This window comes from Jaculus jaculus, chromosome 1 (genome assembly GCF_020740685.1).
Source record: "Jaculus jaculus isolate mJacJac1 chromosome 1, mJacJac1.mat.Y.cur, whole genome shotgun sequence".
In the NCBI taxonomy this organism is placed as follows: domain Eukaryota; kingdom Metazoa; phylum Chordata; class Mammalia; order Rodentia; family Dipodidae; genus Jaculus; species Jaculus jaculus.
Genome location: NC_059102.1, coordinates 118,105,230 through 118,111,261, shown reverse-complemented (window position 1 = coordinate 118,111,261; position 6,032 = coordinate 118,105,230). Strand labels below are relative to the sequence as shown.

The following is a 6,032-nucleotide window of genomic DNA, read 5'->3' as shown; positions in this document are numbered from 1 at the left end:
AAAAGTAGAGAAAGGAGATGTGATCCAAGTGCCCACCTTGGAGAAGGAGCAGATAAAGAGCTTCAGTGACTCCAAGTCCATCTTCCCAGCCCTGACATGAGCTTTAGACTACGAGAGAAGAAGAACTGGGGCGGGGGACAAGAAGTATTCATGACTAGCAGTCTCTGTCAAGGTGTGTCTGGTTGATCATTACTCAGCTCAGCTCCTGCAAGGAGGCTCAAAGAACTCTTATTTCTTAAGGGTATAGACAATGCAATTCCTACGAGATGATTACCCTTGGTGCAGCCTCACCAGCATAGATAATTGACCACATTTGCAGTTGGTGGGGGGGCTCTCTGTGACTTGGAAGTAGTTTCAGTTCTTTATAATAAAGGTGTTTAGGGGCCAGAGAGATGACTCAGCAGTTAAATCACTTGCTTTCAAAGCCTGAAGGCCTGGGTTTGATTCCCCAGTACCCACAAAAAGCCAGATGCAGAAAGGGGTGAATGTATCTGGAGTTTGTTTGCAGTGGAAGGAGGCCCTTCTGTGCCCATTCTCTCCCCCTTCTCTAATAAATAAATAAACATTAAAAACCATAAAAAAGAGCCAGGCATGGTGGTGCATGCCTTTAAGCACTGGGGAGGCAGAGGTAGGAGGATCACTGTGAGTTCGAGGCCACCCTGAGACTACATAGTGAATCCAGGTCATCCTAGGCTAGAGTGAGACCCTACCTCAAAAAAAAAAAAAAAATTAAAGGTGTTTATCAATCAGTCCTGTTATTTCTGCAATACAAAGAGACTAATTGCAGGCTTGTGACCATGATGAGATGCCAGGCTTTTGTCCTATGTTTACTTACCTTGTGGGTCCAAGTGAGGAATCGGTGCTTTTTGGTCAAAGCATCTTCTACATGTATGTTATGGTGGCTCTCCCAAGATAAGTTAAACACTTATAAAGTCTACCTCTGCAAATTATTTGTTACATGCTAGGCCTGTTTCTAAAGCTCATTTCCTCCAAAGCTCACAAACCACAAACAAAGAGCCCTGTTCTATCCTGGGGACATCATGCCCAGAGGATCCTTGAAGAATCCAGAGGAAGTCACTTTCTTTACCTGAATAAAGCGCAGCAGCCTAGGAGAAGTAAAGGTATTGCCATGAAGACAGCATTTGAATGAGTGATTTGGTCTCCTTGTAGCCAGAAGCTAACCGATTATATCTTCCACTGGCTCTGAAACTCATTTCCTCCTTAAGAAAGTTTCCTAAGAATGTCCAGCCAGCATGACAGGAGTGAAATACGATGGCCACTGTCTGAGCCAATCCTTCAGGTTCAAGGTTGCTTTCCAGCACAGAAGAGGAAAGTTACTGCAGGCAGTCAAGGTAGGTGTGGTCATCCAGAGGTTAATGCTCAGCAAATCATTCTTGTGTTTTCCTCACTGACAAAACAAGCCTCCAAAAGCAGAGTCCCGTTTAATTCATGCCCTGATGTATAATATCCTCTGGGATCATCATGTTCTGATTCAGCTGCTGGGAGTCCTCCACTCACCCTCTGAAGCCTATTTGATTCACCCTAAGTTCGGGCCAGTCCCTCCAGAAGACATCTTGTTCATTGTGGGTGATGTCATTGGACTTCACCCTGTCTTTGTTTTGCTGTCTGTAGGGAATGCTGGAACACAGGCCTGGCCAAGCTTACTTCCTCTTTCAGCCTGGCTTGGCTTGGCTCCCCAGTGATTTAAGACTGTTTTGGAATCAAGTGTGGGAGGTGAACTGATGTGGAAGTAAAGGTCAGATAAATAACCACTGTTACCAAGAGACCAGGGCAGAAGGGGATCTGCAGGTCTACAGACAATGTTCTTCGTGGCCTGGCTCTACTGGTTCCAAATGGCCCTTTCATCTTCCTCAGAAGGGAGAAGGAAAGTTGTCTCCTAGGGATTTTCTGCTAAATCCAAGGCCCCTAGTTCCTATCTGAAGACAGAAGGGGTCATAATCCCTAGTGCTTCTCCCTGTCCAGGACCTCTGAACTTGGGAAAGAGATGGGGTGGAAATCCATCTGAGATGGTCACGTGATGGGGGTGAAAGATGGTAACTGGAAGGATATTGTTTTTGCTTGCTCAGCCATTTTATAGAGCAGGATTCGGATTATGTCACTTCCTGTTTTAATTCCTATGGTGGCCCACCAATGACGGCAGAACTAAGTCTAGATTTTCTCTTGGCATTCTAGCCCTCCACGGCCATGCCAGTGCCAACCTCTCTAGTCGCTTCCTCCTGTATGGATCCTGTCTGCCCAACCCTTTGTGGGAAGAATTGCCACAGGCCTAATTTGGCCTCCAAAGACAACAAGTGAAGGGTGGCTTTGACATCTGTGAGTGGTCACATGTTAAATAATTATACAAAGTGCCAATATAATTATCTTTGAATTTGCCTCTTCGTCTGCACAGCCTGAAATATTTACTATCTGGTAAAACTTCCCAGGGAAAGTTTGTTTTTCACTGCTTTACAGTGTCATGATGCCTGTTGTTGTTTAGTGACCCTATTTTTATTACCCATCGTGCTTTTGCTATAGATGCATCTTGCTCCTCAAAATTGCCTCTCTTCAGAGCTGGAGAGATGGCTAAGTAGATAAGGCGCTTGCCTGTGAAGCATAAGGACCCAGGTTCTATTCCTCAGTACGCCCGTAAGTCAGATGCACAAGGTGGCACATGCATATGGAGTTTGTTTGCAGTGGCTAGAGGCTTTGGTGTGGCCATTCTCTCTCTCTCCCTCCCTCTATCTCTCTCTCTCTTAAATAAATAAATAAATAAACAAAATAATTTTTAATTGCCTCTCTTAGCCAGGCATGGTGACATATGCCTTTAACCCTAGCATTTGGGAGGCAGAGATAGGAGGATCACCACAAGTTTGAGGCCACCCTGAGACTACATAGTGAATTCCAGGTCAACCTGAGCTAGAGTGAGACTCTACCTAGAAAAAAAAAAAAAAAAAGTTTCTCTTTTACAGTGAAGAACAGCTTCTCTATGCCAGGTGTCTGTACTACAAATTGATTGAGTCTCCCAGGAGCTCATAGCTCAGTGATACAATTCCACCAATGGGTAGAAGACTATGTAGTTAAGGATCAGTTGGGTTAAACACAAAGTTCTTGGAGGAGTATTTCCATCCAACTGAGGTGTCAGGAAGTTACTGGACCTGTTAGGCTTAAAGCAGTCTGGGCCCTAGCAGCCCTAAGTAGCTAGGCTCTTCCTTTATCCTCCACAGGCCACTTAAAGGTAGAAGTAATATTGAAAAATGGATAGTACACTTGTCTTTGTTGAACTGATGGACAAAGACTTAAAGACAGGTGCAAAAGTAAATCCTCTTGCAACCCTGAGTTCATTGTTATTAAGTTTTGATACATATAAGAAGGAATATGACAACAGATGATGGCATCACAATCAAAGAGAGACTGATTGAGAGGGGAAAGCAGTATGATGCAGAGTGGAGTTACAAAGGGGAAAGTAGGAGGGAGGGAATTACCATGGATTATTATCTATAATTATGGAAAATGTCAATAAATTTTTTTAACTTTAAAAAAAAGAAAAAATGGAGAAAGAAGATAAATTCAATGTGGGTACAATGGCAAGAAGAATAAAGAGGTTCAATGACCCACCAAGTCCATCTTTGGACTCCTGACATAAATTTTGGGTTTAAATAGAGGGCATAAATAAGCAAGACGTCCAGGCCAAAGTGTGGTCTTGCCCATCACTGACCCATCAGTGACTTGGCTCCAGTCTGTCTTGCAAGGGGGTCTGACCAGTTGTCAAAACTGAAATCTCTTCCTAGGAGAAAGGTTCCTCCTCTGGCTGACATCAGGGCTTCAGCCTTTTTCTTTTCCCAGCATGAGATTCTTAGGAAAATTCCAATTGCTTGGGGTCCACTGTTTCAATAGTCTGTTAGCCAAAGGAAGGTGCAGAAGTGTCACTTTAGAATAGCTTCATTCCTGCTAGGACGGTTGCAAGAGAAAGCTTTCTGGAGGCTGTGGTATTGAGATGAATTTTCAGGAAAGGTCAGGAGTGTGAGGTGAAAGTCAAATTTGATTAGGGTCATTGTAGGAGATGAGCAACATCTGAAGCCACAGAGGTATCCAGACCTCTGTGGGGTTACAGAAGACTTACTAGAAAAGGGCAGAATGTAATTTATCCTGTTTAAAGATGGTATGAGTATAAAGTAAATGGTGAGGTAAAACTAGAGCCAGGAAACTAGATAAAAGATGCTTTTACTTGTCCATTTTAGAAATTGTGGGCTGGAAAGATGGCTCTTTGGTTAAAGGCATTTGCCTGCAAAGCCCGGTAGCCCAGGGTCAATTTAACAGTTCCCACATAAAGCAGATGCACAAAGTGACACATGCACCTGGAATTAGGTTGCAGTGGCAAGAAGCCCTGGACCACCTAGACTCCCCCCCCCCATACACTCTCTCTCTCTCTCTCCCTCCCTCTTTTTCTCTCTCCCTACCCCTCTATCTCCCTCCCCCCCTCTCTGTTTCATAAATAAAAATATTTTTAAAGAAATCTTGACATATAAGCTGAGACAGGTGATGATGGGGAAGAGAACAAACACTCAGACTTGTGATCACTTAACAATCCCTTAGTGACAGGTTTGGTTTTGTGGATAAGAGCAAGTGAGCCTTGCTCTGGTCCCCTTTTACAGGTATTCAGCTCTGATCACTGAGCAGCTGTAGAGATGATGGAACCACTACCTAAGCTAGGGATAGCTTGGAAGACCAGGTGGAGTGTTCAGAGAGAGTGGAGCATGGAGACTGTCCTTCAAATGAGAATGTCCTCAAAAATTGCTTTCTGGGGCTTCTGGTTAAGATGGTGGCATAGGAACCACACCAAAGCATACTAGGGGAGAAAAAGCAAAAAACAAACAAATAAAAACAGCAAAATACACTCTTCTACAAAAAGTGAAGGAGTGTAGGAAATTAACCACAGAAGAGAAGTAGGAGAGATCCTGAATGTTTAGAGACCACAGAAGCAAGCAGAAGCAGCTCCAGCAGTGGCAGCATAGGTCCATGTGGCCACCAGGCTTGGCCTGAGCCACAGGAAAGGCCAGGTGAGAGGATTTTTCACTCACACCAACCTACTCACAAACTTGAGAAATGTGAAGGGGAGGATGACCGGGACCAGCAGAGTGGCTCATAATGAAGAGGATCAAGAGGACTAGTGGGAGAACTTCAGCCACCATCCACAGCCTCCCTTCCCCCACTGCCAGTGCAAACACCAACAAGCACCAGAGACCTGGGGAAGGGAACTCACCTAAACAGCACCTGGCACAGGCTATCAGAGCAGTGACCTACTGACCCAGCCAGCCTACCTGAGCCCACAGAGCAACAAAGTGGGACCCAAATGGGCACACAGCATAATTGAGACCAAAACCATCCCAAAAGGTAACTGGGATTACACCAGGTCAGTACCTGCCAAATAAGCCTGGTATGTAGACTTGCATTGGAAGTGATAATTGCACCTACCATGTCAGGGTAAATTATATGTTAAATCTGATGGATGGTCAGATTTTCCATTCTTAAATATGATATATTTTGGGCTTGTCATTTGTTCCTTCCTGATTTATAGTACCTTTGTCTTCTCTTCTATTGTATCACTCAGTCAAAGCTGACCTTAGAAACCCCTACAGACCAGAAATATCAGCCTCCCAGTTGACAGGATTAAGGGTGTGGGGCAACACATATCCTTAGGGTCTGTGATTTTGTTAGAGGATCTGTTTGTCATAATACCTACTCTTGCATAAATACTCTATGCTGTTTTTCACTGAATGTGTATATTGTTTAGTTAAATTTGAGAAGTTGCCTTTATTTTTTTTCCACCAAGCTTACTAGAATACTCTCACAGCAGGCAAACCCAGCACCTAGGGTCACTTCTGTAGTTACTCTGAGAGTTTTAAGAGCTACACCTAGCACCTTAAGCTCCTACCCTGAAGATATATAACATCAGATTCATTAGTATATCTAATAATACTGCAGATAATTAGAAACTCCAAGCATTAAAGTAATCCAAGATGCAAAAATTTCTT

The 6,032-nt window shown here is 43.8% G+C and overlaps 1 pseudogene; it reads left to right on the top strand.

Annotated features, from left to right (window-relative positions):
- Positions 1–3,260: 3,260 nt before the first annotated feature.
- LOC123457911 lies at positions 3,261–3,378 on the top strand (annotated as a pseudogene).
- Positions 3,379–6,032: the final 2,654 nt, after the last annotated feature.